The following is an 18,274-nucleotide window of genomic DNA, read 5'->3' as shown; positions in this document are numbered from 1 at the left end:
CTGGGCGGATTCATTCACTAAAGAAAGAGGAAAAACTACAGCCATCTAACGTCAACAATGCATTTATTATAGTTTGATTTACACATTACGTCCAGTTCTATATATTTCATTCACTATATACTCCCCTCATTCATCTATAGCATCCGTACGAGGGGAGTTTTCCTTCCATCCACTCCCTCCGCCTTTCCTTTGCAAAAAAAAAAAACCTGCCTATTCTCTGTGCTCAGTGGAATAATGTCGCTGTCACTGAGGGTGTTTTAACCGGTCACCACGTTGGGAAGTTTGTGCGCCGTTTTTCTTGGTTGCCATGGTTTTCTAAAAGCTATTGACTGCGACAGGGTCCCTTTTCTCTGTACGTCTTTGTGGAGGAAGAAGCCCTGGTACTTTTTTTTTTCTTCCAGGGGGGAGCAGAGCAAAATAGCATCCAGAGAGAGGGGAGGCATTCATTCTACTTTCATCATCCCACCACCAATTACATGCGAAGTGGAGCTTCCTCGCTTTCATCAAGCGGCGCTGAATATTATACAACTTTTGCGAGCGATTGCCACACGAGTTGCTCCTATAAAAGGGTGAGTTATACTTTTCATTTATCGCTTTAATATGAAGTGGTTTGATTTGTTGTTGTTTTTTTCTTGTTAACGACGATATATGTGTGATTGCATGGTGGACTGCACTTTGGCTTCATGCCGCTTTACACACATGATGCTGGAGCTCCTATCTCGAGCTTACAGGTAGAATGGTTCTCAAACCTTTTCATGTCAAGGACCCCCAAAATTGATTATGTATTTGGTCGCGGACCCCCATCTGAAAATGATTTGTACCAGGGACCCCCAGAAGACAAGATTTATGTAAAAAGATATATCAAAATGATTAAAAAATAGCTGTGCCTGTACAAGCTTGCAGCGCAGCAAAGTGACTCACTGAGCTGCTATTTTTGAATAGCCAACATATAAATGGATGAAGTGGTTAAAATGATAGTGATGCGTTAAATACTTTTTGCTGGGGACCCCCTGCCCTGGAACCCATCCAAGGACCCCTGGGGGTCCCCGGACCCCACTTTGAGAACCAATGCTATGTCCTACAGGCTAGGATGTGATTGTTAAAACCAAATGCAGGTAGAATCAGGCAGATACATGGAAATTATTGTCAAAAATGCCGAGACTTTTAGAAGTGTGTCAGTGTATGTGTATATGGATATAAACTACCATGACGCACATCATCTATCTTGAATACATTATGATCACACAGGTTGAGATCACATCCGTTTCACTAGCAATCATCTGCATGTCAGCCTGAATGCTGAATCTGAACATTGCATTCGACTTTTCCTTCAAGCTGAGCAATATTAGAAAATTGTTGATAGCTATTTCTACCAGGCTAACTGTTGTAAAACTATATATATATATATATATATATATATATATATATATATATATATATATATATATATATATATATATATATATATACTATATATAATTGTATATATATATATATATATTATATAATTATATATATTATATATACTATATATATTATATATATTATATATTATTTATATAATTAATTATATATAATTCAATGTCATTGTAAATGAATTACAGGTGGAGAGAGAGAGAGAGAGAGAGAGAGAGAGAGAGAGAGAGAGAGAGAGAGAGAGAGAGAGAGAGAGACAGAGAGAGAGAGAGACAGACAGAGAGAGGGAGGGAGAGAGAGAGAGAGAGAGAGGGAGGGAGGGAGAGAGAGAGAGAGAGAGAGAGAGAGGGAGAGAGAGAAAGAGGGAGAGAGAGAGAGAGAGGGAGAGAGAGAGAGAGGGAGGGAGAGAGAGAGAGAGAGAGAGAGGGGGGAGGGAGAGAGAGAGAGAGAGAGAGAGAGAGAGAGAGAGAGAGAGAGAGAGAGATAGAGAGAGTTATGCAGAAGGGGTGAATACTGCATTAACCCCAGCTGATGGATAAAACCTTGTTGAAACAATATTTCGGATTCAGAGGGAAATACTAGTAATTATCCTGAAGAACTACACAGAGGCATATTTGGCGCTACCAATACTACAACATTTCAGATGAATAGAACAACATGAGTTTGTGTGTTTGTGTGTGTTTTAAGGCTCCTGCTGAGTACAGAGCACTACATCCATATAGCTTACATTGTCCATCTCCACCACTGCTTTTCAGAAAATGCAGAAGTGATCTGTTTTGTAAGTTTTGAGACACAAATTCAATCCCACTTCCGAATGAAGGAAAAGAGACCTTCATTTCACAGCTTGCTGTACATCTTCACCAAAGAAGCCCTTATACAAAATGCATATCATAAGAAAATGTGAGACTTTAATGAGAGAAATTAAAGGGATATTTGACTTTCAAAATCATTTTTGGTCATTTTATCTTCTTCTCAGGATTTTGGGAACCCCCCAGACAGTTTTTAAGTTGCTTGATTCAGTATTAAGATACGTTTTTATCAGACACGCCCCCTTCCTATACAAACCCATTATAACTTCAAACTCCATTTTTAACATGTGAGATTCATCAAAAACACCCGTCCTTGGTTCTGGTGACTCATCCTGCCGTCCTAATAGACGGATTTCCGCGCGACGTCATCACAGAGCAGAATGCGCAATCTGCGCATGCTCGGGGGAAACGAAAACGAGCGCCGTTCACTCTGTTGTTATGTTCGGGAGTTAGATAGCCATAATTCTGCTATTATAGGCATAATAGGCATAATGCTGCTATTATATACAAACAGATCCAACTTTCGACAAATCATTTTTATTGAGTAAACAAGGTATTACAAACTGCACAATTTAATCTACTTTCATTAAACCCGGTGAAGATCATTTCTTTTATGAATGGACATTTGACCAGAGCTGCTGCGGGTAATGCCGCCCTCTATAGGCTTCCCCCTCCTCTGCGCGGTCATATCCTCTCAATGTTTACAAACATGAAACCCGTCTATATGTGAGGGGGCGTTGTTTTTTTCATTTTCCCCAAGAATATTAAAAATAAATGAATGAAAAACAAGGTCTCCTCACATATTAGAAGGACAATATCAGTGAAGAATCTAACATGGTTAAAATGGAGTTTGAAGTTACAATGGGTTTTATAGGAAGGGGGCGTGTCTGATTAAATGAATATCAAATATTTAAATACTGAATCAAGCAACTTAAAAACTGTCCGGGTGCTCCCAAAAGCCTGAGTAGACACATTTAAGTCACATTTAAATCAGGAAATACCATTTTTTGTTAATATAAAGTCCTAGTATTTGTATTTGATAAGGAGGTGTGTGGAACACTTGTGTATAGCAGTTTCTGTTTACTTGATCTAATTTGCATACATAAATATAACCACATGAAATTCCCAGTTTGACATCGTGATTCCCTCAATATGAATAATTACACTGCATGCAAATGTACCTCAATTTATGTACTCAAAATTCAAAGTGTTTTTCCTCTTCAGTGTTGTTTAGTGTCTCATGGCAGGCAGATAATATCTTTTGAGGAAACCCCAGTAAACAAGAATATCATTCATGCTTGTTAGATGATAGTTAAGATCGTCATACAGTTCAAGATTCAAGATTCAAGATTGCTTTATTTGTCATTTGTTTTCCATCTGCAAGCAGTGCTAGAAAAATAAACAAAATTATGTTTCTCCCAGTAAGAGACAGCAGAATTCATAAAAGAATACAAACAAACAGTGCAGAAACATACCCTATTGACCTGAATAAACATTATTCAGGTCGATAGGTCCCAGTGCCTTGTTGCGTGCTGTAAAGCACTTGAGTAATCTTCTGTTTGTTATTGTTGTTGTTAAAGCACTTGAACTCTAGCATCCCTGGGGGGAACCTAACCGGTATTAGCCGATCTACAAGGTCACAACTTGTCATGTTGCAACACGTTGTGAGCTTGCAGATGATGTAGATCGACCATTTCTGCTGAAGAGATTTGGTGTAGAAAGCGAAAAAGAGCGGACCAAGTACAGATCAAGTTTACTAAGCAAAGAGGTTTACAAAGTCATATTGTGTAACTTTTACAACTAAACAAATTTTATTTTTGATCAAATCTTTTCACAATAACTATTTCACATAAAATGAGTTTTTGAAAACTTCTCTAAACACTGTTAAACACTATTTCTATTCAGAAGTGTCTGCCCCCGACACGCAAGCCAAAATGTTCAGAAATATACCAGAAATGTATTTATTTATGTATTTTAATGTTAATAAAAAACGTTTCTGACGTGTTGTTGCGTTCGAAAATATACTTGGACCTAAGACCCTGCAGCATTCCTTTTCAGCGGTACTTCCATATAGATAAACGCTGTAATAACAACGGAGCTGTCGCCAAATAGACTACTAAAATGAACTGTTACACAGTATGACTTTAAGTGGTTCATGTGGGTACTACAGCGTGCAAAGTATTTATAGAATAAATGTGTGTAGACTGAATTATCACAGCACATCAGGTAAGCTAACTCAATAATTTCTAGGCCAAATACAGTCTCTAATGGCACTTGTCATCATGCATGCTCCCCCAAGCCTCTCTCAGTATTCAGGGCAGTGGTGCTTTGTGTCCAGAAGTAGGTCGAATGCTTCTCACCAAATGATTTGAACAAGGGCCAGTAATTGGACAAGCAAAGTGTCCACCATCTCCCAGCAGGTCCACGTTAGCCAGCTTCCCACCACTTAGCATGCAGCTCCAACCTGACTCATTTCATGGAGCTTTTCCTCCCTTTTACTAGTTGGACAGCAAAATGTGTAGGCTAAATAGAAGTTTGTAAGGACAGGGCACATTGATCATAATTTGGTGGATGGTATCAGGGCACGGTCGACTCAGTTGGCTATAAGCCCTAGAAGTTTACCCTAAAGGGGCCTGGCCTTACAATCTGTCCATGAGTCTAGAAAGGTGGTCCTCAAACTTTTTCATGCCAAGGACCCCCAAATTACTATTTATTTGGTTGTGGACCCCCATCTGAAAATGTTTTGTGCCAGGTACCCAGCCAGAAGAGAATATTTGTGTTAAAAAAATGCAAAATGAAAAAAACACTTTTTAAAACTTTTCAAATTTTTCAAAAATGTTCAAAAATAGCAGATGTACAAGCTTGCAGCACGGCACAAAGTGATGCACTGTGAGCTTGTAGATCTGCTATTTTTAAATTGCCATGGTATCCAATTTAGCTGGAGACCCCCTACATACAAAGTTCGCTCTGTTCTGCCGAACAGAGCGAATCAGTCTGGATGCCAGGCTAGAAACATACAGCTCTGGCATCTATAGAACACACACTCACTTTAGCATTCTGTGATGCTTACGCAATCTGTTTCTCATTCACACAAACTGACTAGAATCCAGCCAGTCACATGGTTTGGGCACAGGAACACCTGTGCCCATACCTTTAAAGGGGCTATGTTTCATTTCTGTGCAAATGCACCACACTCACAATACCTTTTGATGGGCTTTGAAGATATGATAGATTGAAGCAGGCAGTGATTGTCCGTTGCACCTGTCCAGGTCTGGGCGTGTTTGTGTTGTGACAGATGTGTGTGTGTGTGTGTGTGTGTGTGTGTGTGTGTGTGTGTGTGTGTGTGTTGCACATGTGCATTGTACTGAGAGAGAGGGTGGGTGGAGAGAGACACTGTAGGAGAGGAGAGAAGCAGATGCCTCATTCTCTGTAGTCTCACAGAGAATCATAATGCCAGTGCAGGTAGAGGATGAATTAAGATTCAGTGTGTAACGGCACTACACCTTTCAGAACTACTTGCTGATTTAGGAACATCATTTTCTGATGCACCCTGGCAATATTTGTACTTGCTCTCTCTCTCTTTCGGATGTACGTTCAACCTAGGAACAGTACATCGTTGTAGAACAGTAGAATGTGTCTTTATACAGGGGGAGGGGGGGAGGTCGTATGGAATTCAGAGTACCAGACTTGAATTTGTGATTAAAAATACACATCAAATTCCTGAGTGTTGGTCTATCTCTCTTAGAGAGTAAAAACAATGACTATTTATCTTACTCTCCCAGAGTTATAGGCTAAATCAACACTCAGGCTTTTTCCTCATATACAGTAGGTTGGCAAATAGGAAGCAGGCATGAATTGCCTATTCATTCATAATTCCTATCCCTGCCATCTAGAACACGCTGCAGGTGGCGATGCATAACAAAGGGCCCGCTTATGAGTCTGCTGCGCTGCGACTGAGTGAGCAATTACACTGATCCTCAGACACAGAGTGTAACCGTAAACATAAACCCTGATTATTGTGAAACGTTGTGCCGACGATACCTGGTTGTGTCAGTGAGACAGTGGACTGTGTTTCAAGGAGAAAGCCTTAGCCTAACAGTCACAGTGGGGAGGTGTGGAGCGGAGCTTTAGCACCATACCCAGGGCTAATTGAAGTTCAGCGCCAGGCTTTAGCAGCACAAGCAATTACACTGACAAGTTCTGCTCCCATGCAGCGCTGCAGGCAGTGTTGAGAGTTGCCGCGGCGCACTACCTGAGCCCTCCTCTTTCATGTTTACTGCCATTGACAGGCAGAAAGGTACGGTCTCGCCTGTATGTCAGGGAAATGTGTTTGGTTACATGAAATATTCATTTATCTTCACCATCGAGCCTGCTCTATGGTGATGTGCATATTTATCTCTTCTTTTTTTTTTTTTACGATAGCCTGATCAGCTCAGGGGAGAGATAGGGGAGTGCTGGGAATGATTATGCCCTCCATATAGCCTAGTCTTTGGGGGATGGGGATATGGGGGGGGATTGAGATGTAATGATAAGAGGTTCTGATCACGGGGAGAAAGCACGTCCGTTTCTTATTTAACAGGCCACTGCATCATTGGGGCTGGTGGGTGAAGATGATCAATGGCTGCATGTGCTTCTCGGACAATTAATCTCGAAAGTTAATACTGAAGGACAAACCTGCAATGAGGTCAATGTTATCTCACACGTTCAGGGGTTCCTTTCCCAGTGGGAGGTGGGTAGGAGGTCAGCCTTGACACACCGGTGAGGTACCGCGCACACTTCCCCGCCTAAAGCTATGGATTGGCCTATCGTTCTCCTTTTCTCTCTCTCTCTGCACTCTCACATGACCAAAAGATTCAACTGGAGCCCACTAGCCCAGTCCCAGAACGCAGCACATTTAACCATATCCTACAGATTGTTACTTGCTTGTGGCAATGGAGCTTACAAAAGCTTGTGATGTTTAGTGCTGTGGTGTGTTTACAAGCCATTATTCAGAGGAAAAATGTGATTATTATGTTCAAGCAGCAACATCCACACATCTTCCATTCTGTATATTTTGTTTCCTCTGCCCTGGGCTATATGTGAACGGTGCTTTCATGATTCTACTGGCTTCATGGTACAGCGTTCACCGGAACAGAGAATGAATTGAATCGTTATTCCACCTCATGTGGAACCGGAATCGTTTTCATCTTTATAATTATTGCATTTTGGTCAAATGAAAATTGCAGCAAACAAGCAAAAAAGCATTTTTGGCAGACATTTTTTTACAGTAGGTCAACATGCAACCATATGAGATTAAAGCGGATATTACAACCTTATTGTTCTACCCCTTGCATGCCTGCCTACAATTATAGCACCTTTGCTGCATTATAGTATGAATAAGAGCGAATTATTACTATAATTCCTCAGTGAAAAGGGGCAAACATGGCCTCCAAGGTGCAACAAACATGACAGGCATGCCTTATTGAGAAAGGAGTTATAACCCTGAATTAACCCATGAAGACCTGAGGCCAATTCTACAAAATATCTTCTAAATCCTAAAAAAAAAACTTATCAGTGGTTCTCAATCTTTTTCATGTCAAAGACCCCCAAAATTATATGAATTTGGCCGTGGACCCCCATCTCAAAATATTTTGTTCCAGGGACCCCCAGAAGCAAAGATTTGAGTTAATGTTTGATTTAAAAGAATATATATATATTCAAAGATTTGCACACATTTTCACGATTTTTCTAAAATAGCAGATCTACAAGCTCGTAGCGCGGCACTCGGTGCCGCGCTATGAGCTTGTATATCTGCTATTTTTGAATAGCCAAAGTGTAAAATAATGCTTTTTAGCTCAAATGAAAAAGTGACACATATGCGTTCCGGGTCTTAATGAGTTAAAGTCGGCAGAATGTAGGCACCATTTCCATTTCAATTGCCGGGCCGCAATTGGAGATAACTCATGCATATAGAGGTAACGTGAACAAAGAGTATAGACATAAAAGTGACAAATGTAAAGAATAGAGCCGGGGAGACCACAGTATCCTTGGCTTTGTGTCCCCATGAAGGGTATTGTGTGTGGCTGCATGGGTAAGGTTACAAGGGGGACCCTGGGGACACGGAGGCACAAGGGCAGCGAGGATGGTAGGAAGGACACACTTGACAGGCAGAGGACACATAGGACACGAGGTAGAATCGGGGCTATTCTGGTGCATTCTGGTCATTTGGTTTGGTATCTCTTACCCATTGCATGCAGATGTGGTATTACGCTGTATGAGATGCCAATGCTTTAAAACAAAAGTTTATATGGGAGGTTTGAGGGGAAAACAGGTTCAACTAAAATAATAAGGTATTTGCTAACACTAGAACTATTTATTTATATTATTCAATTTATATTCAATAATCACGACAAAAAAACATATTTTTTCAGTTGAAAATGCCTTATTTTTGATGAGTGAAAGGGTTGTGTGAAGTATAGCCATACTCTTCTGTGATGGTAATATGTGCCATATGATATTACACTAGCAGTTATTGACTCATGATATTGTAGCGCATAACATACCACAAGCAACAACATTGCATACCATAATTGCTGTGATTAGTGCAAAAAATCATACCCTGTGTGAAGGTAGCGGCACCTTTGATACATTTTGTGTTTATAGCCACGTGTCACGTGAAGCTTGACCAATCACTTTGTTGACGTACGCACCTGACCAATCAGAATGTTGACACACACGGACAAAGTCAGGTATAGAGCAGGATCCGCTCTATACCTAAAGGTATTAATGCATATGTAGCATTAATATATAATATAATATTAATGCTACATATGCTTCCAGCTAATCATGGAGCCACTACTTGACTGGTGCCCATAAAATCAACTGTCACTCTTCCTCTGTTTTGTATGATAAAATATGCCTCTAAGATAACTCATGCAGTGTCTGTAGAACACGTGTGTGTGTGTGTGTGTGTGTGTGTGTGTGTGTGTGTGTGTGTGTGTGTGTGTGTGTGTGTGTGTGTGTGTGTGTGTGTGTGTGTGTGTGTGTGTGTTCATGCATGCACGTGTGTGTGTGTGTGTGTGTATGCGTGCAGGTGTGCATGTGCGTGGGTGGTTGAGTATACTGTGCAGTGTGAGGGCACTGTCGTTCTCTCTTCCAGGCCATCATCCCCTGGGACCTCATTACTCTGCGTGGAGCCCCGTTGGGTGCTGTAAAGTGGATGGCCGGGAGTCCCAGCCAGTGGAACTCCATGTATGTTGATTGTGTGTGAACATGCCAGCTCGGCGTATGCTCTGCATAGCAAGAGCCTGTTTACCGGCCTGACCAGGCCGAGAGTCAAACACAGTGCTGTCCTCCTCCAAATGGAGGATTAGAGAGCACGGATCCGGCGTGATTAGAATCATGAAACAAGGAGGTCCTTGCGCAGTGGTCAATTTGCAAAGTGCACTAGCACATGAGTAAGACCTATCAGTCAACTAATCCTCCTTTTATGTTTTATGTTTAGCTAATTGCAGGGACTCATTTCATCCCCCGGCAGGCATTAGCATTTGATGAAAGTAACTGGTGAATGTGCCGATGAAAGAAATTGCCTAATCACTTATCTAAGAGGTTGCAGGGGTTTTGTTCATTACATTAGATTAACTCATTAAGACCTGAGGCTAAATTGTTTTTTCAAGATTTTTCAAAAATAGCAGATCTACAAGCTCATAGCGCGGCACTCGGTGCCGCGCTATGAGCTTGTATATCTGCTATTTTTGAATAGCTAAAGAAATCTAAAGTGACACAGATGCGTTCCAGGTCTTAAAGGGTTAAGAGTAGTAAGTCATTACTGATGTTTCACGTCTCAAGCCATGAATTAGATCTTCAGAGTTTTGCAGCACTTACAGTAAGGACAATTACGGTCCATTAGATAAAAGTATCAGCAATCAAGACAATGTTTTGATATCATTGTTATAGTAGTGTTATCTCAGCCACGTCTGCAATAACTTAGTGTTGAAAAGATTTCGGAATATTTAATTGGTCCGTCTGCATACACAGGCAGTCTGCTGTATAGCCAGAGCTCAGCAAGTCTATTTCTTAATATTCTCACCACAGACAGAGTAAATGTTCAGTTAAAGCGACTATACGGAACTGGTAAGAATCCAGAAATATTCATCAACTTGGGTGAGCTGAATTGCCCGTTTCTATCAATGGTATCCATGGACCACCTGCGGAGAGCCTGAGACCTTTTGACCTCATTACATGACAATATTTTGATATCATTGTTATAGTAGTCTATCTCAGCTATGATCTGCAATAACTTAAAGTTGGAAAGATCTCGGAAAGTTTAATTGCTCCATCTGCATACAGGCAGTCTGCTGTAGCCTATAGCCAGAGCTCAGCAAGTCTATTTCTTAATATTCTCACTACAGACAGAGTAAATGTTCAGTTAAACAACTAGACCCCTAAACTTTGGAATGCTCCACAAGTTTTGAGAGGTGCAGCCTCTGTGGTCATTTTTAAGAACAACCTTAAAACACTACTGTTTGAACAGGCGTTTGTTGATGGTACAGTACATGGTTTTGTTTTCCATGCTTGTGTAACAACATGGAAAACAGTCCTGCTTGAGATAAATTGTACTACCTTTTTCTGCTTAATTACCCTGTTTAGTTTTTTCACTGTATGTAAAGCACTTTGTGAGATCTCTCTGTGAGAGGTGCTATATAAATAAAATGCACTTACTTATTTATTTACTTGCTTACTTACCAGACTGGTAAGAATCCAGAAATATTCATCATCTTGGGTGAGCTGAATTGCCCGTTTCTATCAATGGTATCCATGGACCACCTGCGGAGAGCCCGAGACCTTTTGACCTCATTATTTTTCCAACTCCAGAGTTTTGGGCAAGAAACCAAAACTCCTTGTGGAATACATTTTATGGCCACAAATTGGTTGTAAGTGATCCCACCTCATAACACATTCTGTGGTTTACAAGTGAATTCCAGCAAGTGCCAGGGGAGTGGTTCCGTGAGTGAAGTGAGGCCGGGTGTGTCACAAGGTCTCTCTCTCTGGCTATTATGGAATCAAAGCTCAAAGAATATACGTAGTTTGACACAAAATTGTGGAAGCTTTTTGTTTTTTTCTATCTCTCTCATACCAGCACTAGTCTCGCGTAGCCAGAGAACTATTCCACAATCTCTGAATCCTATTGAAATTTCACTTCTGCTAAGCAGCAAGCTATATTGTCCTATGCTTCGATTAATTAGATTTACAGTAGGACACATTTACGCGACTGCAAAGATTAAACGGAAGCGGGAAGGGGGCGGGGCATCCGCTTTATTCCCGGAGTACGACGGAAGCATTTGAAAATTGTGAGCAGTCAACAGTCTGGCTTGAGAGGCTATACCAGCACACAGGAACACAGACGTGGCGATACAGCGTTAAATTGCATTAGCTAATAGCTAATCAGTGCAATGCAGAATTGCTTGATCATTGCACTCATTTGACTGCTGGAGTAATCTTAGGCTAATTTAGAGTCCACTGCTCATTATAGATTGTCTAGCAATTTACTGCGCTAGCCTAGAATGGTTTCCCTGTTTAGGCAGCAGTAACCTACCAACTCTAATTTAATTGGTTTGGAACTTGATCCTCTTTTGTGGAATATTACTACTTATGTAAACAGTGTACAATAGCTACAATATGGTATTATGTTATTTCATTTCATGGTTAGTTACCACAAGCTGTCATGGTTTTAAAGGTAACTGTCTGAAAATAACATCAGTTCTTTGTTTACAGAGACAGCTTAGGGGGGTTTCCCCTTGGCAATAGTCCCAAGAGAGGGAGATAGTATTGAATTGTTGGACCAGTGTTTCTTTGCAGCAGACATACAAAGGATATACAGTGGTTTAAAGGATCCAAAACATAAGCGAATCTCTCATTAAGAGTGGTTTAATAAAAGAACTGTGAAATTGGTCTCTCACAGAAAACAATGCATGATGAACAACACAATGCTAATGTTTAGAAAATAAACATTTGGCAGTCTTACAGTAGATTCAGCCTGAGACTCCAATGAACAAAACATGAAGCAAAAACAAAGAAAACTATACATATTAAAGAAATAAACTAGATGCTTTAAAACAAAAAGACATCTTTAAAAGACAATCCAAAAGTAGAATCATAGATCTATTATCAATTATCAATCAATCAATGTGTAACATGTGTAAATGTGTAATACATTTATTTTTTGTCAATGGTGACATTAACCTCTAGAACCGTACAACATGCTTCAGTGGTCAATGGCTATGTTATTTACACCATAATGTTTTCAAAACTTTTTTCACAGGGCGTCTGTGTAATTTCTTTCAGACTAGTATAGGAATTTGGTGGAAAGAAAACTAGATTAGTAGAGAGAGAATTACATAAATACCTTTTCATGGTGCGTTAAACATTGGACATCATACAAAATGAAACACAGTGCAGAAATTCATTTGGGCTACTGTTTGTAAATGGTGATAATGAAGTTTTATTGGTTTGTATTGTTTGAGAATAATGTTCATTTCACGTATGAGATTGTTTTATAGTAATATATCTACAAAGCAGTTTTGCTTCACAGTACCTGGAAAATAATTGACGTACATGTTTCCCTTAAGTCTGTAGGTAAAAAGGCTATGTGCTGTTCAATGTGAGTGCTTTTACCTTTTTTGAAATGGCTTCATGGCTTGAGGCAATAGCTTTGAGAAAAGACAAAAGAAAAACAATCGATAAGAGAGTTGATCTCAAAGAAATCCCGTTTCGCTATCTGAGGCTTCAGGCCTGGGAATGCCCCCATTAGTCATTGGGCGAGGCCGACTGTGTTGGATTGGATGGATGAACGCTTCTCTGTGTCGATCCACTGACCCTGCCAGTTTCCTGTGGCTTCTCTCAAAGAGATGACAGTGTGCCTCTGGTAGTAATGGTGACACTGTGAGTCACAGCTAACATGCAGCACCACAGCTCATCAGATACTGTAGCCTCTATGACAGTTTGTTTGCATTTTTTCTATTACACTGACATTTAACAGTTGTTATTTTAATAATTGTTTGGCATTTAGCGTATGCAAATTAGATTAGTGCTTCAGTGCCTTTCAGTTTTTATCCACGTACTGTGGTTAGCCAGACATTATGTCTCACAGATTGTCTCGATAATGGATGTACTTTAATACTCATCAGTCACCCTCATACATGGTTTTCGCCATGACTGGATTTTAGTTGAAACAAAAAATATTTCTGTGAACGAAGAAAATCCACCATATTAGGTAGCAGAGTGTCTCAGAGCCAGTGTTGCCAGATTCTGTGAGAGAAACAAGCAACCAGGTGTAGGAAAACCAGCCCAAAAGAAGCGACTATGGGCCACGTGAGCACTTTAACATGTACATCAGCTATTTGAAAATAGCAGATCTACAAGTGTTGCGACTCGTTGTGAGCTTGTAGATCGTCTATTTTCAAATAAAATCTTGCGGGGGAATTATAATAAGCAGATCTGGCAACCCTGCTCAGAGCCTCTGTCTGAAGAAGCCTTATATGGTCATGGTAGTTCCCTCTTTTTGGCTAGTGGTTAAGATGTATGGCTTTAGTGACATGCGGGAGACCCCGGTTTTAAACTCGGGTGTTACACATAGCCTAATTTATACATGGTTGTACATGATATCGTGTACCGAATATAGCAGGTCTAAAAGCTCACACTGTGTCGCAGACAGTGTGATGCGTTGTGTGAGCTTGTAGATCTGTTATTTTCGGTGCGAGACACCCCCATGCAATTAAGTATAAGTCAGGCTTTATATGCTGTTCTGATCTTCTCTAAATTGAGCAACTGGATCAATGAGTAATCTGTGAGGTAATGCACAACAACATTACTGTGGAGCTTTGTATTGATGTTGTAAACATTCAATTTGTAAACTCGATGAACATTTTAGTGGGAGGGGTTATAGCTGCAACCAGGAAGTTGAGGTCAGAGACATTACATTACATTACAGTCATTTAGCAGACGCTTTTATCCAAAGCGACTTACAAAAAGTGCATTCAACATAGGTAGGGAACGAAACTACTCATCACCAGAAGTCTTACACACCAGAGAGTGGGGAGGAAATGCAGGCAATGCTTCCATTTGAACCGGGGACGTTGCAATTAGGCCTATGTGGTGTACACACTCTACTCTACCGGTGCGCCCCTTGGCATTGCTTGTCGAGGTTCTTTGCAGGGGTCATGGTAATTTGGGAGGGCCATGTAGCTCTTATGATGACAGGTTGACACCGGGCTCAAGCACCCCTTAAGGCGAGCATAATTGACAGCTCGAGCGTTGAGAAGTGACAATCCTCTGACAACTGATGCATTAGCATTTGTCTTATCCTCTATTTCACCTGGAAAAAATATTTCAAGCCTGCTGTTTTATAAAATCATTTTACACCTCAGTAATCCCCTCCTAACTGCCACCGTCTCCAGCTGAGACACAGGCTGCGTCACACTGGGGACAACACTTGATGACCCTCTCCAGTGTGTTAGATGTCTGTAGAACAGGCCGTCTTAGTCTCGTGGCGCCATATGATGATCAGAGACCTCCGCCTGCTGATTCGCCAGGGGAAATCTAAATTCAGTGTAAGGGCTTGAACGGCGGATAAAACCACTTATTATTTTATTTTTTATTTCCCAATTGTTTCCACGCAGTTTTATCCCATTCATTGAATTTAGATGTCACCAGACATATCAGTAGGCATGAGAAATTTGATTGTCTGGCTATACGTGAGACTAAGGCCACCGGGACCGCATCCACATAAACATGTCCCCTTGAGGCCCTAACTGATGTGTGTGTGTGTGTGTGTGTGTGTGTGTGTGTGTGTGTGTGTGTGTGACTTTCTGCTGAACTGGCACCTCTGCTGTTAAAAGATCTGCACAACAGCATTGCTCCGAAAAGTGTTTTACTTAACACATAGATAGTGTTGTATAGAGCGTTTCAGCCTTCACACTATATCTATGTGTTAAGTAACACTTAACCGGGGCGGCAGTGGCAGTGGCTCAGGGGTACAGTGGCCGGGTCCAGTGAACTGGAAACTGGAAACCGCAAGGTTCCCAGTTCAATCCTGGGCTGGGGGGCTCCCCCAGAGTTAGTGCGAAGTGTCCTTGAGCAAGATGCTGAACCCCTAATTGCTCCCGTGTATGAATGTGTGTGTGAATGGGTCAATGTAATGCACAATCTATGAAAAGCACCATATAAATGTACCATTTAAAACACTTTTTGGAGCAATGCTGTTGTACAGATTTGTATTATCTTAGACTCAACCTTCACGTTTGAACCTCTGCTGTTAAAACCTTTGGATCATATCCCTGAGCAAACCCATGGTTCCCCGTTATCAACAGAAGCCTATAGCCATAAACGATCCCTGCTTCATCTTGCAAGAGAGGGCCACGGGAGGGTCCGCTCCTCTTGTTCCATATCCAATGTCATTACACACTGAGGCCTTCTCAATACCCCCTTTGCTTTTTTGTCTTTTCTTACCACCTGTGGTGCCGTGGGACTTGAGCTCGGATTGTAAGTTTGCCAGACACCCATTAACCCTGTGTTGTGTATTATCCCAGCCATTTATGCCTGTACTGTATATGAAAAGAACGTTGCTGGCAAAATTCTTCCCTATTCATATCAAGACAAGCTGCCTTGTCTGGTGAACATGACATGGTTCATTGGCCTCGGAAAAAAATGAGTTCACATTTTTCTTTCCTACACTCCTCTTTCCTTTACATCCACTACACACATGCACGCACGCACGCACGCACGCACGCGCACACACACACACCCCTGAGGTTCTGTTTGGGACAGATTTATTTCGGGGCTTGGCAGTGGGTTTGACGATTCACAGTTTGAAGTAAACAACTTGTAAGCCCCTCGTGCTCCACACGGCCAGAGTGGAAATAAATATCACCACAACAGTGAGTCTTCTGTCCAAGATGAAGCATGTTGGGCTATTCCGCGATTAAACAGAGGAAGATGAATGCACAGACCAGGGTCAAACAAAGTACAAGATTTGTTTCTGTATCTCGCTTACCCGCTCACTGCAAGGACATCACTTCCTGCACCAAGAAGTGCCATTTTATACAATATATGTTATGCAAGGGTGCCAGCTGGCCTAGCGGTCCAGGCGCATACCACATATAGGCTCTAATGCAGCCTGACAGCGTGTTGTGGGTTTGAATCCCTATATCCCGACGACCTTTTCTGCGTGTCACACCCTGTCTCTCTCTCCCTGTTTCCTGTCAATCTCCACACTAAAGGCAGAAAAAGACCCCAAAAATATCTTTAAAAAATATGTATATATACACAATATATATTGTATACAGTGGCATTTAACCACTTTTTTGATCATTTTAATTTGAAGTTTCAGTCTGGAACAGTGTACCAATCAGAAGGTCCCGTCCCCTCAGGCTATGGAACACTGGAATCTCACTCACTGCAGCTGTGCAGCAGTAGGCTAGTGTTTGTGTAGCCTGTTGCTCACTCTGGCCAAGGGAGAGAGAGAGGGCCAGTGTGAAGCATGTTTGTTACTACCTTGCTTATTTCTAACCTACAATGTTTTCAGATACATATTTTAGTGTGCTGATGAAGTTTAAAATGAATAGTACACTGGATGTCTGGACGTCATCTTCAATGAGATTCAAAACGGAGTAGCCCTGTCATTGGAACGTGCAGCTATGGGAATCACACAGGTAAATGAAATCAAGATTCATATTCATTCATAAGGGTCTGGCTATGTCATCATGCAGTACGTTTTCGTTTGACAGGATGTAAATTGGCCTTTTAGGAGCCTTTGATATAAGAATACACAAAAATGAAAGTTTCCCCCCATTTTTTTGGCATCTATTGTTTGATGTGTCCATATTATGACCACAGATATGCTCTAACACGGTATTTTTAAACCTGGCATCTCTATGTTGGGCTTGTCATTATAGGTAAAGTTTCCAAAGAAATCACACATTTTCAAAATGTTTCAATACACTGTATATATTTTTTGGACATTTAAAAGTAGCTACTTAGCATCTCACTGGCCCAATGGATGATCCAGTATGAACCAATCGCCAAAGAGTCCCACTTTGGCCACGCCCCCATCAGAAAACGACTGCATTGAGAGGGCTGTCAGACTGTTAATAATGGAGTGAAACGAAATGAAAATTCAGGCTGAGTGTCAGGCTAGCAGCTACTGTGAATACAGGTTGCTTATTGAACAACTCTTATTTATTCCGCTATTGGCTGCTCTTGATACAGTAATCATCACAGGCATCCTGCCATCATAGTTGGGAGAAAAATACATGGAAACACTGGCTTGCACAATTGTATGAGCAATTATTATCCAATGGCAGAGACTGTATGCAAGTCAGTGCGTTGACTCATTTAGACCGGGAACGCATCTGTGTCATTTTAAGATCTCTTTGGCTATTCAAAAATAGCAGATATACAAGCTCATAGCGCGGCACTCGGTGCCGCGCTATGAGCTTGTAGATCTGCTATTTTTGAAAAAAACATTTTTTTTAGATCTGCTATTTTTGAAAGCATTTTTTTTTGCAAATCTTTGAATATATATATATTTTTTAAAGCGTTAGGATTTAGAAACCATTTTTAGAATAGGCCTCAGGTCTTATCCGTTCAAGAGCAGCTGGGAGAGATCTCTGGCTCAGGCAGTATGTCGTCAGACAGACAGAGATGTGAGCATCTATGTGTTGTCAGTGGAGTCACGTCTACCTGTCTCCTGTCTGTGTGAAGTGGGCTCGATGGTGCGTAGCCCATCCAGCTCAGTACTAGCGTGGCATGCTAAGAGGTGTTTGTTGTGTGGGGACTGGGGAGGAGGCAGTCCGTTATGGTTCTCTCGTCCAAGAAAGATCTCTCTGGGTTCAGAAATTAACTTGTTTTCTTCAAGAAGAGCACAGAAAGGGTGTCAAACTGTTTTCTACCCACAGAGTGACTGATGTCCAGGGTTCGATTTGCTGGGGTGTGGCTGTTGGCATCCATGCCTCTTTGATATCCCCCTTTTCTCATTCAATGTTATATCGCCGGTGGGGTATGTTTTATCCCTG

General features: G+C 41.2%; 1 protein-coding gene across 1 annotated transcript in view; it reads left to right on the top strand.

The window, feature by feature from the left end:
* Window positions 1-238: 238 nt before the first annotated feature.
* chl1b (cell adhesion molecule L1-like b) overlaps window positions 239-18,274 on the top strand; it is a 110,311-nt gene continuing 92,275 nt past the window's right edge. Inside the window, exon 1 of the mRNA XM_084063605.1 lies at window positions 239-569. The gene's annotated coding sequence lies outside the window, so the exon portion shown is untranslated. The remainder of the gene's footprint in view (window positions 570-18,274) is intronic.

Source organism: Gymnoscopelus microlampas (genome assembly GCF_963454915.1).
Source record: "Gymnoscopelus microlampas genome assembly, chromosome: 7".
Classification (NCBI taxonomy): Eukaryota; Metazoa; Chordata; class Actinopteri; order Myctophiformes; family Myctophidae; genus Gymnoscopelus; species Gymnoscopelus microlampas.
Note: the sequence above shows the minus strand (reverse complement) of the source record. Positions and strands in the feature narration are given on the sequence as shown.